This window comes from Oreochromis aureus, linkage group 23 (genome assembly GCF_013358895.1).
Source record: "Oreochromis aureus strain Israel breed Guangdong linkage group 23, ZZ_aureus, whole genome shotgun sequence".
NCBI classification, from domain to species: Eukaryota; Metazoa; Chordata; class Actinopteri; order Cichliformes; family Cichlidae; genus Oreochromis; species Oreochromis aureus.
In genome coordinates, this window is record NC_052963.1 from 17,122,634 (window position 1) to 17,143,145 (window position 20,512).

A 20,512-nucleotide genomic window follows, 5' to 3' on the forward strand; every position below is an offset into this window, starting at 1 on the left:
GGAAAAATTGAACTCCAGCGTCAAATCGCGCCGCGACAACCAATCCGGAGCCTGGTGACGTGGCTCTGACCTAGGTCAAAGGGGCAGATCCAGCCAAAGCCCTTCATTCTTCATTCAGTATGGAGGAAAAGCTCATCAGCGCAGTGGCTAATCGTCCAGAACTATACGATGCTAGCTGCTACTTTTACCGAGACAGGAATAAAAAGGACCGAGCTTGGAGGCACAGAAGTGAGGAGATCGGGCAACCTGGTAAGTTCATTTGTTCTTCTTTTTAATTTTCAGACTGACCCGATGAAGCCGCGCTAAAGCTAGCAAGCCCGCCTACTGTCCCGCTATTTTCCCCACTGATGTACAAATACCGTTCTGCTTTTATGCATGTTGTCATATAGGAATATGGTTTATTAATAAACAGCACACAGTGGTCCCGCTCATCCGTCACTGCCTCGCTTTTTCGCTGATTTTTCATTGCACCGTACAGCTTTGCATTCTGCAGCCTGATTGACAAATCTCCTCTGTGTCGTGTCTCCTGCGCTTGCCAAATTGATCATGTTTGGTTTTGATAACCATCACGTCCAATAGAAAAAACAGCACAAAAACACCCACAACTATGACCCTCATTCGGAAATAGACACCTGCACCGCGAGGGAAAAAGGCGCACGAAAGTGGCAGGCAGATGAAGACAAAACACGGCATAAAAATACTTTTACGTTTTGCAATCTTCAAAGGTTTGCACTTTGAGAATCAACTTGTGAGAACTGTGACTAATGTTCATGTGTGTGGGGAAAAAAGTGTATAAAGTGCGTGGCGAGGGCCTAGTTATTCTGAGAACCCCTGCTGCAATAAAACAGGGACCACTGTATATACTTTCTCTATGATTATTGTATTCAACCTGTTAACATTTAATATTGTCTTGATAGAACCAACTGATTCTGCTGCAGAGCATACCCTGTTGCTTCTCCTGGCTCCCCAGTCCCTGAGCTCCTGCTGCTGCACCCACAGGTATGTACAGCAAGCACTGATAGCTTTTTACTCGGTGTGGGATTCCCTTGTGATCACCTTTACTAAATATCTACAACTAATCTCATTATATCCTGTTTTTTTTTTTTCTTTTCAATGTTGAAATTAAAATCTAGTAGCAGCCTTCTCATTTCTTTGTGTTTTGTGCTGTGTTTTACAGGCCCACAGAGGAGGACCGCTCTGAGGCAGATGAGGGACGGGTCCCAGGACGGTCCATCGGCGGTGGAGCTGGCCATCCTGGAGTCCCTGAAGAGGCCACGCCAGTCTCCAATGGAGCATTTCCTCCTCAGCCTCGTTCCTGCTCTGGAGAGCAGCTGGGTCCTTTTTATTCCTGTCTCTCTGTAAATAGTTATATTTTATATATTTATGTTTAATGTTTTTCTCTGTGAGAATTTTAATATTATTTCAAATAAATTTTTATAATGACTAATGTCTCAGTTCTACTACACAGCAAATGTTGGCACACGACTTGACACATGTAGAATTTATTTCATATTATACTAATGACAAAATATACTAATACAGTGGGATGCAAAGGTTTGGGCAACCTTGTTAATAGCCATTATTTTCCTGTATAAATCGTTGGTTGTTACAATAAAAAATGTCAGTTAAATATATCATACAGGAGACACACACAGTGATATTTGAGAAGTGAAAAGAAGTTTACTGGATTTACAAAAAGTGTGCAATAATTGTTTAAACAAAATCAAGCAGGTGCATAAATTTGGGCACCACAAAAAAAGAAATGGAATAAATATTTAGTGTATATCAATGTGTGTGTCTCCTATATGATATATGGGGGGGCCTTTGTCTGGACGTGCTCCCCATCCAGAGCTCCACAGCAGAGAGGGAAGTTCCAGCGCTCCTGGAATCCCTCTGTGATGGACCGCCAGTCTCCAGGTGAAGGCACAGCCATGAAGTCGTCCACTAGACAGTCCCAGATGGCCGTCGCTACCTGGGGGGTGATCTGGCACACTGTGGACACATCTACTCTGAAACTGTACACGATGGTCCTGAAGGAGTCCCCGGTGGCAAGGAACCTGGACAAAATTGTTCAAAATTAGTATTATGTGTACTGCAGTTACAAATACATTATTCAAATTCCAAAATACTTTTGTAATGTCAGATTTAAATTACAAAACATAAATCTTACATAAAACATTTTCCAATAATAAGGATAATTACATAATATATATTAGATATAATATAAAACAGTCAGTGTTTTGTTTTAACTTTAACATATCATAATTTGATTGGTAACAACTTTTACCACTACAGTGAGCCAATCACTCATAATTCCTAAACATGTAAATAAGGCAGGAATGAAGTAAGACATTAATAGAAATAAAGAGTTGTATGTTGACATTTAGCCCTTTCCTTGCTTAAATCATTAATATTTTTGAAAAATTAATCTGTGATAAGACAGCTTATCAAGATAGAACCATATAACTAAAGATGAACCAAACTGTTCACAGTTTTATCTAACTCTCAGTTTAAAGAAAGGCTGGTGACCCCTGTTATAGAGTCTGACAGCTGCGAGGATTACATACAAATATTCATCTATACCAGAATTAAACCAGGTCTAAATAAGAAGGAGTGAGTATCACTACAAAGATTAACCCACAGTGGTTCTTGTACCAGTTTGATATCAGCAAACACCGAGAGCATACACTGATAGACACCACAGCCATGCTATCATTGCAAACACTGATAACAGCATAAATTGAATTAAATCGGGACTTGATGAGACCTTTCAAGTATCACTAGAAATATTATAAACAGTCGTCTCCATACCACAGTTTGCTATCAGTAAACACCGACGGCATTCATTGATAGCATAGCACATCCATGTTAGCAGTGTATAAACGATAGTTTAGCATATTAGCACAGGTATCAATAAAGGACTACCGTATTAAACACTTTTACTAACCGCAGGCAGATGGACAGGCGCTCTGTAGGTGGGATTGAGCGCCTATAGTTGGTGTCTAGGCGGGCGATGCTTGGACCAACGCGGGACAGCAGGTCCTCAAACTGGGCGAGGGAAAGACTGTGGTATCGCTGAAATCGGCCGTCATCCAGGCGCAGCTCCTGGAGCAAGTGGTGAAACTCACCAAACTGCTCACGCCTCTGGAGGACCTGATGGACCCAGGTACGGCGAGGACGTCCTTAACGCCGCTGCTCTGCTCTCCACAGTAAATAGAAACGCTAGCTCGACAGCTGCCATCTAGCAAAGATACCGGTCTGACACAACTTCCTCCCACATCCCTCCCACATTTCCGGTTCACGCGCGTCAAAACATGCAATTTTGACGCGCGATGGATTTTTCTTGGACACGCGTCGAGGTGCGAATGTGCACGCGTCAAATTAGGGGCGTTTGGGGCGTTTTCGCTCGCGTCTATCGCGTTCGGTGTGAACACACCGTTAGCCTCACGCAAGAGTCACAGCGATCTGCTTTGATGCACGGTACGTGACAGAGTTTGTCCATCCATTGTAAGGATCTTGAGAGGAGACTTTGGAGAGTGGCGCGAATTCGGTGGGACAATTGGTAGACGTGCAAGGGTTGTTGGCTCAGCGGTAGAATTCTCGCCTGCCATGCGTAAGTCTTGAAAACTGAAGGTGGTGAGCTCTATCCTCACGCGAGGCATGTTTTGGTGTGCAGTTCGGCCACCCAATTTAGGATCTCCTGTCACACACTTCACCTGCAAGACGGCAACCCATCCTGGGCTTGAAGAAGTGGCAACTCTGCTTCATTTGTTGACGGCTTCTAAGAACGGTCCATTTTTTGGGGAGATGGGCCTTGAGCCTCGCTTGATACACAGTGCGTGGCAAAGGCAGCCCATCCGTTGTTCACCGCTTGTCCCATTCGGGTAAGCCGGAGCTGGGTCAAAACACAGGTTCCCTGACCGAATCGAACCCGGCCGCTGGCGGTGAGAGCGCCGAATCCTGACCACTAGACCACCAGGGAGCTGCGACAGAGTTGCCTTGATGAGTGATTCCTGGCTGTATTGGGCCACATTTACCGTTGGGCCTCGAGAGGAGCGTTTGGGCAATGGCGCGACTCGGTGGGAAAATGGCACACACGTGAGCATTGGTGGTTCAGTGGTAGAATTCTTGCCTGCCACGCGGGAGGCCCGGGTTCGATTCCCGCCAATGCACACTTCCTTTATGCGTGGGGCCTTGAGAGGCATTAAGTTTGTTTCTCGGTCGCTGCCAGACGGCGTCAAGATTTCCGCAAGATCACATGACGGGCTCTTGCTTGTGGGTGCAGCTAGCAGCGTCCCAGAGTTTAGAGGTGGGTTAACGAGATCAGATGTCTGTGTAGGTTCTCGGTCACGGTAGTCTTGAGGTCCTGCAAAGAAGGAAGGTGACTGGATTCCTTTGTGGTGCGTGAAGACTTTTCAATCCTCATCCAAGAGGCTTCTTCAGGCCTGCAGCGATTGATGGAGCCTGTCAGGTATTTAATCCCTGCTGGGGTTGTCCACTTGAGGGTTGTTGACCCACTGTTATTCATATTAGTCATCACTTAAGCCCAGGTGTGAAACGCAGGTCTTTACCGTCACAGGAACCAAGGCGTGACAGCAGGCAGGGTCGGACCGTTAGAAAGCTTTACCCAAACAACTGCATGGCCCTACCCTAGGAGAGCCACCTCAACAGGACAAGACTCAGCACTGCGTTTGCGCGGTATGTGACAGAATGGGTCCATCCGTTTTTAGGATCTTGAGAGGAGACTTTGGAGAGTGGCGCGAATTCGGTGGGACAATTGGTAGACGTGCAAGGGTTGTTGGCTCAGCGGTAAGCAACAGCTTACGAAGGGGTCCTGTGGTGGGCACTGTGCAATCACACAAAAGAACAACTTAAATTTCACCATAACCCTGACTGGAGAAAAGGGCAGTTTGGAAATTTAAATGGCATGACAACTGTTGCACATTACTCTAAAATCAGTCCTGTGACTTTAAGATCACAACCTGATTTAAAACAGAATCTAACATCAACATTCTTGCCCCTGGAAATAGCTCTAAGATATCCCACATAGCAAAATTGGTATGGCCCAGATCTTGCCCACACAATGTGCTTACACATAGCCCACATACCGCAAAGACGCACTATTATGTTCTGGCACATGTTGTTATTACATGGCTTGATTAAGGTACACACTAGGCTGACATCTGGGGCCAGAGCTGAAACTGTTCTGGGCCAGCACAGGGCCAGCAGTTTGTCTGCAACTGGCCCATGGCCCACACAACTTACATATGGGCCACATACCCCAAAGAATGACGGCCCTTTGGTGGCCCAGATCTGGTTTGCCAGAGATGGCCCTCACATGGGCTAGCACAAGGCCAGTTGCAGACACACAGGTGGTCCTGTGCTGGCCCATGTGTGGATTACCTCTGGCAAACCTGATATGGGCCACCAAAGGGCCGTCATTCTTTGTGGTATGTGGCCCATATGTAAGTTGTGTGGGCCATGGGCCAGTTGCAGACAAACTGCTGGCTCTGTGCTGGCCCAGAACAGTTTCAGCTCTGGCCCCAGATGTCAGCCTAGTGTGTACCTTAATCAAGCCGTGTAATAACAACATGTGCCAGAACATAATAGTGCAAAAGTAACTTGACAAAACTCTGTTCAGACAGTGAATGGACTGATTCTTGTATAGCGCTTTTCTACTCTCCCGGATTACTCAAAGTGCTCTATACAACATGCTACCTTCACACACACTTTCTCTAAACTGAGTGCTTGCTAACTACATTCATACACATTCACACTCTTGACATGCAGACCGGAGGAGCCAGGGATCAAACCACTAACCTTCTGGTGAGTAGGTGACCTGCTCTACCGCCTAAGGTACAGCCACCCAGTGCTAAACGTGAGTAAACCCTCACTAGGTTGTGGATAAAGTGTAAACTCACAAACCTGTAGAAACCTGCATGCGAAACGTTGGTTATCATAGCAGTATAGTATAGAGATCGACAGACCATGTGACTTTCGTGTGTTGCATTGTAGGTACGAGTGGCAGGAAAATCAAAACACTGCATCAAGCGCTAGGATTTCCAGCACCAGTAACCATTCATTCTGCGGTTTTAATCCCTACTTGCATTTTATTTGCCCCAAAAACAGTTATGTACAAAACGAAGGAGAACATGGCAGGTCCGTACAAAGACAGACTTGACAAAGAGGCAAAAAAAAGGTACGAGGAAAAAATCAAAGCAGTGAAAGGGTTAGACCCATACGAGCATACAGAGTGGACTAAAGATGTTAGCGCGCTGCCCAACTTTCATTACGCCCATACTTATAATTATATGGTTCTAAGTTTGAGTGCATACACTCATTAAGTGTTTAGTAACTTCAGATCCCTGTGACAAGCCCAGGTTCAGTTTACTGACGCATGGGTACAGGACCTTGAGGTGTTCAGAGTAGAACATAAGACTGTCGTCCGTACAAAGGTAAGTTTACCAGTCACACAAATTGTCTTCATAAATACACATTAGAAAACCGTGGAATAACGTTCTGTGAAAATATGACAAAATATATCAAATTACAGATGTTATATGCCCTTCATATCATAGGATATTAAAATAATGAGAAATGGAATGAAAAGGAATGCGGGACTTTTCGTGGCTGTTTTGATCTGGGTCTCCCTCTTAACCGATCAAATCTCGCTGTGGTTGCAGCTTTAAACTCGATATGACCCAGGCTGATAGAGGGTGCCCAGTCTGGATCGCATTCCAGCATTTTGCAGGCTGGAGTGCCTACAAAACACAACAAACATTAGCCTGCAAAGCCACAGTAAACAAAGCAGCATAGCGCAATGAATTCAATTCAAATCATGCGACCGGCTATGGCAGTTAATAATACAACCGCGTCTTGCCATTCTAGCTAGCCACTTGTACCTACAGTCCTTTGCGGGTTTTACCCTTTACCCTACTCCTACTCTATTGCAACATGGCATTTGGGTCTTCTAACTAAAATAGGAAAATAAATAGTGCCATCATTGCCAGACCTGACCCACATCTAGTTGACATACACCCTGCCATGACACCAGTCAGTCAGAAGTGCCAGCTTGATGCCGGATCCAGGCCAGACCTGTTTTCTATGAGCCTGGGCCACATAAACCAAACCACAATCGGGCCAAATGTGGCATGCCATCACTTAAACAGTGCCGGATTAAGAGAATATGGCAAATGAGATGACAGGATGGCCAAAAAAAAAAAACAAAAAAACACAAGTACTTTAGAATGAGATCTTGTTGTTTGATTGGAACAGTAAAGTGCCATAACAAAGAATAAGTGCACCTATGTAAGAACAAGTATCACTCCTATGAAGTTTCCATGTTTTACATATGGACTCAGGGCTGCAAGTTTCCTCTATGCATTTTCTTATCTAAACGTTGGTGACTTAGAACCTCAAAGTTAGCAGCACAACACTTGTTTCCGTTTTACCATCAAACATTTCTTTTAGTCATCTGTGTTTATCAGTGCAATGTGTCACAATTTTTTTTATTCAATAACCACAAAGTACACAAATACAAGATTAAATATTTTATTTATCAAAGATAGATAATTACACAGTCATACAATGAACAAGGTTTCTATAAAAAAAATTACACAGTGTAACATACATACAAATAAGTGTTTAGGATAATCTGACATACTTTCAAAGCGTAAGAATAAAGGTTTTAAAAAAAAAAAATCATGTTCTTTGATTATCACATATGTATCACATTTTCAAAGCATAATATAAGCAGAAAAGTGTTTACAAAAACATTTTTACAGAATGTACACACCTTTGCTTTTTCCACAGTGCCTGTATGCCTCTTCCAAAACTTTGTGTTTTTCACCATCAGACACAATAACTCACAATTATCTAAGGCCTGCCACCAAATGTCAGTGACTTCTTCACAATCACTTGTGTCCGCTGCTCTCCTCAGATCCAAATGCAGAGTCTACTGTACTGGGGGGTAAAAATGACTCTTTGGCAATTTATCAAAAAAAATATCTCTCAAAAAGTGATGTTTTAAGTGGAAAAACGCCTGAATGTGGTGATGGGACCAGAAACACGGGGTTGCAGGGCAGTTAAGGGCTTGTGTATTTCTGGAGAGTCTGCAAAGTTGTCTTGGTTGATTTCAAAAACTCTGGGCGCTTCACTCATCAAAAGGCTGTAAATTCGGCTCATTGGTCAGCTCAAAGCCTAATTACTAAATTATTATTAAATACCTAATTACTGTTTTATTCATCGATATCTGTGTTCCCCCCTCCTTGGTTGGTTCCCATCACCGAGTCATTATGAAAAGTTCTGAGAAAAGAAAGGCAGAAGCACGCAAGTCAGTGGCTAATGATAACTCCATTAGCATCCAGGCTGCTGCAGTGCACGACGAACATTCCGAAACTAGGAATCTTGCCGAAAACATGCACGACTACCTCGGCTCGGATCCTAGTGCTGGTATCTGAAATGGATGAGGATTTTCCACCCCTTCCCGCTACACCATCTAAATCTCCAGCGGTCAAACAGAGAAGGATTGCTGACGTGGAATCCACAGCAATCCTCACTGATCAACAACAGGTCGGATGCCCTAGAAAAGATGGTCAGCAAAAACTGCAGTGATCGTTGAGGTGAAAGATGCCATTAAAGAAAATGCAAAGCAGATCGAAGATATCAAACAGACCCTTGAATTTATCTGTGTTGATATTAAAGCCGTGAGGGTCAGAGTTGACCACCTTAAGGCGCAGCTTACCAAATTTCAAGAAACCCGTGGCACACAAGAGAAACGGCTTTCCTGCCTGGAGAGTTACTCGCATCGCTGGAATCTTAAGCTTTATGGCCTGGAGGAAAAAGAAAAGGAGGACATAAGAAAGGAAGCAATTCACATCTGCCAAGCTGTCCTACAAGAGGCCAAGGACAAACTACCGGACGTTGTGGACACAGTGCATTGCCTTGGTCCAAAGAAAACGAATAACACCCATCCCAGAGGCATCATTCTGCAGTTCACCTCCCAGATTTACCGCGATGCTGTCTGGCACTCAGCTAAAAGCTCATCCTTCTTGAAAAATAACAACTTGAGGCTCGCAGAGGATTTATCTACTGAAGACAGAGAGAAGAAAGATACTGTGGCCTGCTGTAGAAAAAGCACAGAAAGAAAATAAACCAGCGTACTTCATTGGTGGCCGAGCCTTTGTGAATGGAATCGAAGTATTCCCATCATAAACCATACTGACTGTTACTCAATCTTATAGGGCACAGTATGCTGTGGCACTTTTTGGTGTGCTTATTCTGTCTAATTTTGTGCACTCCCTATAACTCTGCTTGATTTGCTTAAAACTAGGTTTACCTCACCATTTATGTTCCTCTTATGCACTCCAGATGCACCTTAATATGCATACTACCTTCAGAACTATTTTATTCTGACTCTCTTTTTGACCCTTTTTACCTCTTACTGGTAAAATTTAGAGAAAATTATTTTCATTTTAATACACTGTTCTGTGCCCATCTGTTCTCAGAACTGTACTTTATTCCATCCCATGTTAAAGTTCCTAAAGTTAAGTGAAGTTAGGTTTGCGGTCCCCCCTCCCATGGTTCACAGGGTACCAAGGCCCGTAAGTTTTCTCTTTGACAGCTCTTCAGCCTTTAGGCTATCCCCTTACTTACTTAGTTTTTTGTTTATTTATTTTATTTGCCCTTATGTCCCTTTCTTTTATTTCCCTTAATGTGAGAGGTTTAAGAGACCACACAAAACAAAATGCCATATTTCTATACTTTAAACAGTATGGTACCAATTTCTGTTTTATAGAAGAATCCCATTCTACTCCACAAGATGTTATCCTCTGGAGGTCACAGTGGGGCTCCGAGTTATGGATGTCTCGTGGTTCAGAATGCTCAGCAGGCGTTTGCATTCTTAAAAATTGTTTTAATGGAAAAATCCTGTTTTCCGATTGTGACAATGATGGTCGTTAGCGCTTGAGATTGCTACTCTGACTTTCATAATTGTAAATGTCTATGGTTTCAATTCCCATACTGAAAATAATGCACTTATTGGCAGGTTAGAAGAACTCATGTTTCACTGGTTAGCTAAACTCCCTAATTCTCACATTATTTGTGGCATGGACTTTAACGCTGTACTAAATAACTGTCTTGACAGGTGGCCTCCTGAAAGTTTATATGTAAAATTGTTTATGAGCATATTTTATTTAACTGATACTCGGAGGGACACGCACCCATGTCAGAATGAATACACATGGTGTAACAAATCATTATCAAGCCAGTCTCGAATTGACTATTGGCTCATCTCTAAAGATCTGAGTAATGCAGCTGCAGACATCTTACCATCAGCTCTATCCGATCACAAATCTATTCGCATTTTTATTCCTGTAGTATCTTCTCCCCTATCTCGTAAGAAACTTAACAGCAGTATCCTTAAACACTCTACTGTATATTCAGAGATTGAAAGCATGATCAGAAAGTATTGGAACAAAGCAATAAACGAAAATACCTTTGGTCTTAACTGGGAACTGTTAAAATATGAAATTGCAACATTTCTAAGTACTGTAGTGATTTAGCCAAAATAAAAAAAAGAAGAAGAGCATGAAGTAATAAGCAAGATCTCCCTACTGACCTCAAAACTTCCAGACACTCTCAATGAGTCTGAAAAAGCAGAGCTTGTTGTGCAGCAGCATAGGCTTGATGAGATTTACAAGTGAAGAGCTGAGGGAGCCTTTGTCAGGTCGCACAGGCGATGGCTTGAAGAAGGCGAGCAAAGTTCTGCTTACTTTTTTAGGTTAGAAAGGCAGAAGTCATGAAACAATTCAATTCAGTATTTAAAAATTGATGGCTCAATCGGTCATGATCCGGCTGTGTGCAGGCAGGAATTGGACCCAAACGCAAACTCACTAGAAACAGGACTGAACTCAAAACGGCAGCTTTTATTGCTGAACAGAAAACTCTACAAAACCTAAACCGGGAAGAACCACACAGCATGAGGGAGATCACAACACTGACACAGAGAAACACAGGGCTTAAATACACTGGGAAATAACGAGGGGAATGAGACACAGAAGGGGAGCACAGCTGGGAGAAATCAGACATAACGAGACCCAAGGGAAGCGAAACTCAATACATTCACGTAGGACACAGACCTTCAAAGTAAAACAGGAAATGTAACACGGACATGGACTTGACCGGGGAAACAGAGCAACTAAGAAACACAGAGACCGACAAAAAGGAGACAGAGGGCAGCTACTAAATACTCAGAAAACTAAACAGAATACAAGAAACCCAAACTAAGACACTGGGGCAACAAAGAGAACTAAGATCATAATACGAAAACCCTGAGACACAAGAAACTCAAAGCACTGGGTCACCGACCCAGGACCGTGACACAATCACTGATGAGCCAAAGAAAATTCTACGCCAACTTCTGCGCAAAGTTTTACAGTAATCTCTACACTTCCAAATTTTGTCAGAAGTCGGTTTCTCAGTTCTTTGACTCCATCCCTAATGTGAACCAGCTGTCCAAAGAGGACAGTGATTTCTGTGACAGACCAGTCTCTTTAAAAGAAGTTTCAGATGCAGTAAGTCAGCTAAATCGAATAAATCCCCAGGTCCTGATGGTTTAACGACAGAATTTTATAAAAAAAAAAAAAAAAATTCCGATATCTTGACCCCCTTCCTAAAAGTTTACATGAAAAGTATAAATAAAGGCTCACTCCCCCCGATATTATGCCAAAGTTTGATTACGCTCATCCCTAAACCCAGGAAAGACCCACTCTTACTGGACAACTGGCGACCAATATCTCTATTAAATAATGATTATAAAATCTTAGCACTCTTACTAGCCAAAAGACTGAAATTAGTACTAGACCCTCTTATTGATGAGTGGTAGTCAGGGTTTATGCCAAATCGACATATCTCTAATAATATAAGACTGATCTTAGATATCTTAGACTACTCTGAGCTTGTTAAAGATGAAAGCATCATGCTTTTTTGGACTTCTACAAAGCATTTGACTCTGTAGAACACAAGTTTATTTTATCACTGGTACCTTTTTTAGTAATTGTGTCAAGACCCTTTATACTAATGGTAATAGTTCTATTTAAACTTCCTTGTGGTACTTTCTCCAGAGCATCTGGCCTCTCCCTTAACCTCAGTAAGTGTGAACTGCTACAAGTGAACAAGTGTACTGTGTCCTGTGTTTCCGGGATCCCAGTGAAAAGTTGTGTAACATATTTGGGAATCCTTATTACCAAAGATAAGAATTCTAGGAACGCTCTAAACTTTAACCTTATCATCAATAAAACTCAAATGTCCTCAACAATTGGTTGCAAATTAGGATTTGTCCCTAAAGGGTAGAATGCTGCTCACCAAGGCTGAGGGTTTGTCTCACCTGACCTATGCTGCTCAATCTTTACATGTCGATAACTCTACATGCAAATCTGTTGATAAATTGTTATTTAATTTTCTGTGGAAAAACAAAATTCACTACATTCGCAAATCCATAGTTATGAACAATTATAACAATGGTGGCTTAAATTTTGTAGATTTCAGCTCCCTGAATTATACTTTCAAAATGAATTGGATTAAAAAACATCTCAAAAACCCTAACTCCATCTGGAACTTCATCTCTCATCATATCTTTTCACATTTGGGTGGCTTGGACTTTATTCTTCTCTGCAACTACAATATTCAGAAAATCCCAATTAAACTCTCAAACTTTCATCAACAAGCTCTTTTGGCATGGTCCTTGATCTATAAACGTAACTGTCGGGGGAAATTTCCCAAATAGAAGGCTGCCAAAGTAAAACAGAGACACAGTGAGACAATATAATCAATCACATGTACATGGGTGAACGTCTCGAGAGAGAGTCACACAGTACTCTTCTTTATTGCAGGTTATATAGGCACGTAGGTTACTCAACAGGGCGGAGGCAGTCTCCGCCTGTTCTCAGAATATAGATTGCAAATGCATATCTTGCTAAAGAATATAGATTGCTTAACAGACAAATGCATATCTTGCTAAAACGTTCTGTTCATACTATACTAAACATCTGCTTAAGTGGAACTTTCCGTTCCTCTTTACACAGGAACTTGTCTTCACAGGCATATGATAAGCATAGGCAAGGCTTCATGTTTATCAGGGTGAATCGTCATTCAGAGTTTACACAAACACAAGCAAAGCATTTTTGAATAATAAACAAAATCTTTTCACAGTAACTTTTCTCCACAAAGATATTATATTTGGAACAACTGTAACATTCTATACAAGAATAAGTCGCTGTTCTTTAAAAACTGGTTTAATAATGGTATTCTTCTGGTAAGTCAACTATTCAATAACGCAGGCTTATTATACAATTACTCAGAGTTCCTATCCAGATATAACATCCCGGTATCCCCAAAGGAGTTTTGTATTGTTTTTGATGTCATACCGCCTGGTCTGTCCATGTTGTTTAGAAATACCACTGCCTCCCCACACCTGTTCATGTCCCGCCCTATCCTGAGAGACATTCCTTTTGGTCAGATTTGTTTCTCCTCTTGTAAAGGTGTGAATGCCAAGATTAGGTCTCTTTTCCAAGAGTCACTTTTCTCTATTCCTCCTTCCATTTCTTTCTGGTCTAATTTTGTCAAGGACACTGACCAGAAAAAAGTTTGGTCTTTGCCACAAAAATTCCTCCTTACCAACAAAGTGAAGGAAATTTCATTTAAGCTAATTCATAGATTCTACCCTGTTAAATGGTTCCTTCAAAAATATAAGAGGGATATGGATACTCTTTGGTCCTTCTGTAAGATCATCCCAGAGACCTGCTTGCACCTATTCTGGTCTTGTGCCTTTACGAAGATTTTGTGGAAAGATATCGCTAGTTTTATCTCTAAGAACATATTATCAAATTTTGTGCTTTTTTACCAAAATGTGTTATTTGGTTATACTGACTTTAGTAGGAAAGACTCGAATGCTCTTTACCTCATTAATCTGATTTTACTCCTTGCCAAATACCATATCCATTAATGTAAGTTCTCAAGCAAGAAACCACACTTTTTCACCTTTAAGAAAGAAACTGAACTCTATGTGAATACAATTTGTTCCTCTCACAACAAAAAAGCTGTAAATATTTGTAATATGTTTAATGTCCTTGTTTAATTATTTAATGTCACTGTATCTTTTTTTTCTTCCCCCTTTTAATTTTGGGATGCATCTTACCTGTTTATTTTTTACATTGTTGTCTCCTCCATGCATTATATTTGTTGTTACTGCTCCTCTTGAAATAAAGATGGAGAGAGAGAAAAAAAAAGAGTTCGAGATCGCTGCCGGGGGTTACAGTAAGGGGGCTATTTTTATCTTGTTCTAGGACAGTCTTTCTCAAACGGTGGTACGCGTACCACTAGTGGTACTTGGGCTCTCTCTGGTGGTACGCTGCAAAGGCGCCATGGCGCTGCCACGCTGATAATAAAAACTGCCCTTTTAAGCGGTGCCCCAATCCCAGCCACCATTGATGAGTCGGAGGCTCCTGGGAGAATCGGTGGGGGTGCGGGAGATTGGTGAGCCGGGGACTATCGCCTGGATGCCGAAGCTCCTTGTAGCCAGGACAATGTGATCCGCTTCTTCTGCGAGAGGGCGGTAATCTTTTATGGCCAGCAGCAGGGAGTTGGCGAGACCACGTCGCACCGACAACTGTTGGAGGAAGACATGGGTGAAGAGGAACCCGCTGTCATCCATTCCTAGCAAGGACAGCATGCTCTCCATGAGCTTGAGAGCCGTACTATCACCCATGCCCGAGAGAGATAGGAGTTTCACGGCCCACTCTATGTGAGAGAGGGAGTACCGCCGCAGCAGCGGTGTATTGAGAGCGGTGTATTTCCCTTGGCTGGGGGGATCCTGGAGGCGGGTCATCACATGGCGGGTGGACAGCGGATCCAGCAAGGCCACCACATTTCGGCTCGTCGGCTAAAACGCCACGATGAGCAAACCGAGCTTCGACGTACATGAACTACGAAGGAGGGTTGTGAAGCCAAAAATCCGGCATCTTAACCACCACAGCAAAAATTAAAACGTACAGCTCTGCTATCACTGCTGACATAAATGAAGACAGAAAACTAAACAGCAGTGACATTTGTAGGGTTACTGTCTGAAGTTGGGCTAGCTGGTATATTTAATGATGTTCTGTGTGGCGGCTAGCTACACAGCTATGGTTAGCATAATATAGGGTGACCAACCGTCCTCTTTTCCCCGGACATATCCACTTTTCACGTTCTGTCCGGGGCGTCCGGGGGGATTTTCGAGATTGATGAAAATGTCCGGGTTTTCCTATAATCCGACAGAGGACCCATGTGTTTGAAGTCATCCCCGAACTGCTGCTTTACTGGTACTGGTAATTTTTCTTATGCAGATGAGGCATTATTTCTGTACCATTATTTAATTCCAGAGGCTTTTAAGTTATTTTTTTTTGCGCTCGTTGACTTGTAAAAGCCTATATGACAATTTTTGTCCACATGTAAACGGCGTTTCAAATCCCCGAAAACGGAGATTTTTTAAAACTCCTGCCAGGTTGGAGATTTTCGAAAACTCCGTTTTTGCGTTTACGTGTGGACGAGGAATACGGAGTTCATCACGCAATGTCAAAGGTATGTGCCTTTTTTCACACTGTGCGCCACGTTACTGTTTACATGAGATGAATTTCTACAATCGCGGATAGAGACAAAATACTGTTACTGTTAATCTGACTATCTTTAGGTTTTACACACTTACATATACACACGCAGTTACTGTCCCTCCATTTAGAAAGACAGAGGCGTCAGAGTGTAATTATTTTACGTGTAGTTGTTTTTTCCTGTGTAATATTATTCAACATTGCTATCAATACATTTGTCAAAAAATGCCTCTCTGTGCAAAATGGGTTCAAAAACATAAACAACTGTGGGATACTGTTTGTTGGTGATTTGGACAGGGGGAACCAATCGTGGCAGGATCAGCCTGATATTATTTGTATCCCACTTTAACTTTACTGTATAAAGAGCTAACATCTCCAAAATGTTAGGAGTAGTTAGTCATTATAAGAAGTGTTTGTGAACTAAAAATCAAGAATGTGGGATACTGTTTGGCCATGATTTGGACACCCCAGCGTGTGCTCCCGACGCAGAGGAAAGTAATAGTATTTGGCGATGCTTCATCCTCTGCTTTGCATTTGCGTGGGAGCCCCGTCGAAAACCTGTCCGTTATGCTAGAAGTGTCTAAGCGTTCTTTTTTTTTTGTATTAATCCCCCCCCCCGCAATGGCTTTGCCCCCCCCCCGGGTGCCACCCAAAGTGGTATTATTGTATTATTAAAGCTCTTCATGACTGAGCCAAGTGTCTTCTTTTTTGAAAAACAAAATATGGTCACCCTAGCATAATACAAACACAGTGAAGCTGGAGGGTGAACGCTAACCTTTTTCCACTCAATAAAAGTTAATGTGAGGGTTCCCGAAGGTTAGGGACAAAGGCAATCGCATGTTGGGATGATGTAAACGGACCAAACTTCAGTGAGGAGAACAACTGCAATATAAGGTAGCCATTAATATACTGCTACATGGGCTGGCTGTAAACCAAGAGAGGCCCACAGTGATCACTGCCTTTTTTAGGGGCTTGTTCAGATTAAATAGAACAAAATACAAAACATTAAAACATGTTAAAAACACAACAGCCTTAATAAATGCAGAGTAGTTTGGACCCGGAAGCAGGGTTCATCATGTCATCACATAAAGATTGGATATCCCACCTACTGTGAATGTTTTAATGCTGTACAGTTGTTATTATTATCACTTGTCACATCTTGTTTTCATCTGCTGCGCGCGGACCGGCAGGCCTCGCTCTCTGGTAAGACCACAGGTGGAGGTGTCTGCTTTTACATTAATAGTGGCTGGTGCACAGATGTAACAGTGATTGCTCAGCACTGCTCTTCCTCTCTGGAATACCTTTTTATTCACTGCAAACCATTTTATTCTCCGCGGGAGTTTGCTTCATTCATCTTGGCCGCTGTTTACATCCCGCCAGATGCGGATGTGCAGGCAGCTCAGTGCGCACTCGCGGAGCAGATACTGCACATGGAGCGGACATTCCCAGACTCCCTCATTATTGCTCTTGGGGACTTTAATAAAGCCAATCTGAGCCAAGAGCTTCCCAAATACAAGCAGTATATTAAATGCCCGACCAGAGAGGAGAGGACATTGGACCACTGCTACAGCACGATCAGCGGGGCCTATCGCGCGGTGCCCCGCGCTTCACTCGGACTTTCTGACCACGTCATGATCCACCTGATCCCCGCGTACAGACAGAGGCTGAAGCTCTCCAAACCTGTCGTGAGGACTAAAAAACTGTGGAGCAACGAGGCTGTGGAGGAGCTTCGCACATGTTTGGAGTCTACAGACTGGGACACAATGAAGGCTGCTTCTAACAGCTTGGACGAGTTTACGGACACTGTCACCTCCTATATCCACTTCTGTGAGTACAGCATTGTGCCATCACGCACCAGGGTGAGTTATAACAATGACAAACCCTGGTTTACTCCTAAACTCAAAAAGCTGTGGCTGGAAAAGAGAAAGGCGTTCAGAAGCGGAGACAGGGACTGCTACAGAGAGGCCAAGTACAGGTTCACTAAAGAAGTGGGCATTGCTAAACATCAGCACTCTGAGAAGATGCAGCAGCAGATCTCAGAGAATGACTCGGCCTCTGTGTGGAAAAGTTTTAGGAATATTACCAACTACAAGCCTAAAACCCCCCACTCCACTGATGACTTGCTCTTGGCCAACACCCTTAACGACTTTTACTGCCGTTTTGACGAGCCATCAAGCAGCCTTCACACCTCCAACGGCCCCAACAATAGAGACACTTTGGACACTCATTCCCCCACCTCTCCCCCCTCCATAGAGCCATCACCACCATCAAACACTTCACCTACAACACCTCCCTCCACACCCCACACCAAGGAGGATTTCACACCACCTTCTCCCACCACAACTCTTCATATTCATGAAGCAGATGTGAGGAAGCAGTTTAAGAGTCTGAATGCTCGAAAAGCTCCTGGCCCAGACGGTGTGTCTCCTGCCACCCTCAGACACTGTGGAAACGAGCTGGCCCCAGTGTTTTCTGGCATTTTCAACTCCTCACTGCAGGCATGTCATGTGCCTGCCTGCTTCAAGTCCTCCACCATAATCCCTGTCCCCAAGAAACCAAGGATCACTGGACTAAATGACTACAGACCTGTGGCTCTGACATCTGTGGTCATGAAGTCATTTGAGCGCCTGGTTCTCTCCTACCTCAAGACACTCACGGCCCCTCCTGGACCCCCTGCAGTTTGCATACAGAGCCAACAGGTCTGTAGAGCACGCTATCAACATGGCTCTACACTTCATCCTGCAGCATCTGGACTCCCCAGGAACCCACGCCAGGATCCTGTTTGTGGACTTCAGCTCTGCCTTTAACACCATCCTTCCAGACCATCTCCAAGGCAAGCTTTCCCAGATGAATGTGCCTGATCCCATCTGCCGGTGGATCACTGACTTCCTGACGGACAGGAAGCAGCATGTGAGGCTGGGAAAGAATGTCTCGGACTCCCGGACCATCAGCACCGGCTCCCCTCAGGGCTGTGTTCTTTCTCCTCTGCTCTTCTCCCTGTACACCAACTGCTGCACCTCCACCCACCAGTCTGTCAAGCTAATCAAGTTTGCAGATGACACCACTGTTATGGGACTCATCTCGGATGGGGACGAGTCTGCCTACAGGAGGGAGGTTGAACGTCTGGTGTCCTGGTGCAGCCACAACAACCTGGTGCTGAATGCCCAGAAGACAGTGGAGATTATTGTGGACTTCAGGAAGCACACAGCCCCACTTCCCCCCATCATCCTGACTGACACCCTCATCACCTCTGTGGACTCATTCCGCTTCCTGGGTACCACCATCACCCAGGACCTGAAGTGGGAGCCCACCATCACCTCCGTCATAAAGAAAGCCCAGCAGAGGATGTACTTCCTGAGGCAGCTGAAGAAATTCAACCTGCCAACACGGACGATGATGCAATTCTACACTGCAATCATCGAGTCCATCCTCACCTCCTCCATCACCGTGTGGTACGCTGGAGCCACTATCAAGGACAAGCAGAGACTGCAGCGTGTTGTGCGCTCTGCTGAGAAGGTGATTGGCTGCAGACTCCCATCTCTGCAGGACCTGTACACCTCAAGGACACTGGGGCGTGCAGCTCGGATCACAGCTGACCCTTCTCACCCTGGACACAGTCTGTTTGACCTGCTCCCCTCAGGCAGGAGGCTCCGGTCCATTCGCACCAGAACCTCTCGCCACAAGAACAGTTTCTTCCCCTCTGCTGTTGGACTCATGAACAATAACCACATGACCGTTCCCACCACTAACACGTGACCCTACACTGTGTTCACTGCATCATTCCATGTTTGGCACTGATCACCACCTGCACCCATGTATATATCTATCTACTTAGCACTTTTAATTCTTTAATTCTTATTTTTATGTCTATTTAAGCGTTATATGACAGTATGTTTGCACTAAGTACCGTAGCAATTTCCTAATGTTGTAAACCTGCTCAACATTTGGCAATAAAACCCTTTCTGATTCTGATTCTGATTCTGATCCTGTTTATGACAGTTACAATAAAGAACATTCATATAAGAAATAAAATTGTCTTGTGTAAACTGTATGTGGTGTTAAATAGGCCTATACTACTGTACTTTAATGTCAGTCATAAGGGTGGTACTTCAAAAGCCATATATTGGTGCTCATTGTGAAAAGTTTGAGAACCACTGTTCTAGGGGATCCTGTGAACGAAGACTAAGGGGTTTTTTTTAGGGAGACCCTGTTACCTTACCTAAGGGTTTTCTGGGGGAGACCCTGTGAACGTATCCTATGGGGGTTATGAGTGCTGTGACCTTATTCTAAGGGGCTTGAGAGTTTGTGACTCGGACTTTGATTTTGAATTTCCTAGTTCACATTAAACAAACACAAATTAAATGTAATAAGGTTTTCTACTGGGGCATGCAGCCTTGATCACTCGCCATGCTGACTGTTACAAAAGCACAAGTTTAACTAACACTTTACTATTGTTTAACACATTTTCATACACACACACACACACACACACGGGCCCCCAAAACAGATTAAAATGGCTTAAAATGGGAAACTCGATTATTAGAAAAATCCTATTCATGATTTAAAAAATCCATATTTTTCATGATAATATTTTTTTTAATTATTGAAAATCAACGAGTTATGAAATATCATAATTTGATGAATATTAATTTTATTGATATAATACTCTATTACTATCAACTTTTATTACTTCCTTTATTACTTCCTAAGTCATAAATCATTTTATTGGGTCATAAATCACTCAGTTTGACATAAGGGGTATAATATCCCTCGCATTTTTATGCGCGGCCCTTTGGGCTGTGTTTCTGCAGTACCTGTACTGTCACTAAGAGACCCTATTCCTCACAAAACAGGTTCCACACAACTCTCAT

The 20,512-nt window shown here is 43.3% G+C and overlaps 1 long non-coding RNA gene and 1 other non-coding gene across 3 annotated transcripts; one reads left to right on the forward strand and one right to left on the reverse strand.

Annotated features, from left to right (window-relative positions):
- The first annotated feature begins 4,102 nt into the window (after positions 1-4,102).
- On the forward strand, positions 4,103-4,172 carry trnag-gcc. The gene has a single exon. It is a non-coding gene; the product is annotated as a tRNA-Gly (tRNA).
- A 3,409-nt stretch (positions 4,173-7,581) lies between these two features.
- On the reverse strand, positions 7,582-10,977 carry LOC120436421. Of its 2 annotated transcripts, none has more exons than XR_005610413.1 (4): positions 10,619-10,977; positions 8,744-8,831; positions 8,430-8,581; positions 7,582-8,304 (listed from the first exon to the last, which is right to left on the reverse strand). It is a non-coding gene; the product is annotated as an uncharacterized LOC120436421 (long non-coding RNA). The 2 variants fall into 2 exon arrangements; XR_005610414.1 differs by having other exon boundaries at positions 8,427-8,581.
- Positions 10,978-20,512: the final 9,535 nt, after the last annotated feature.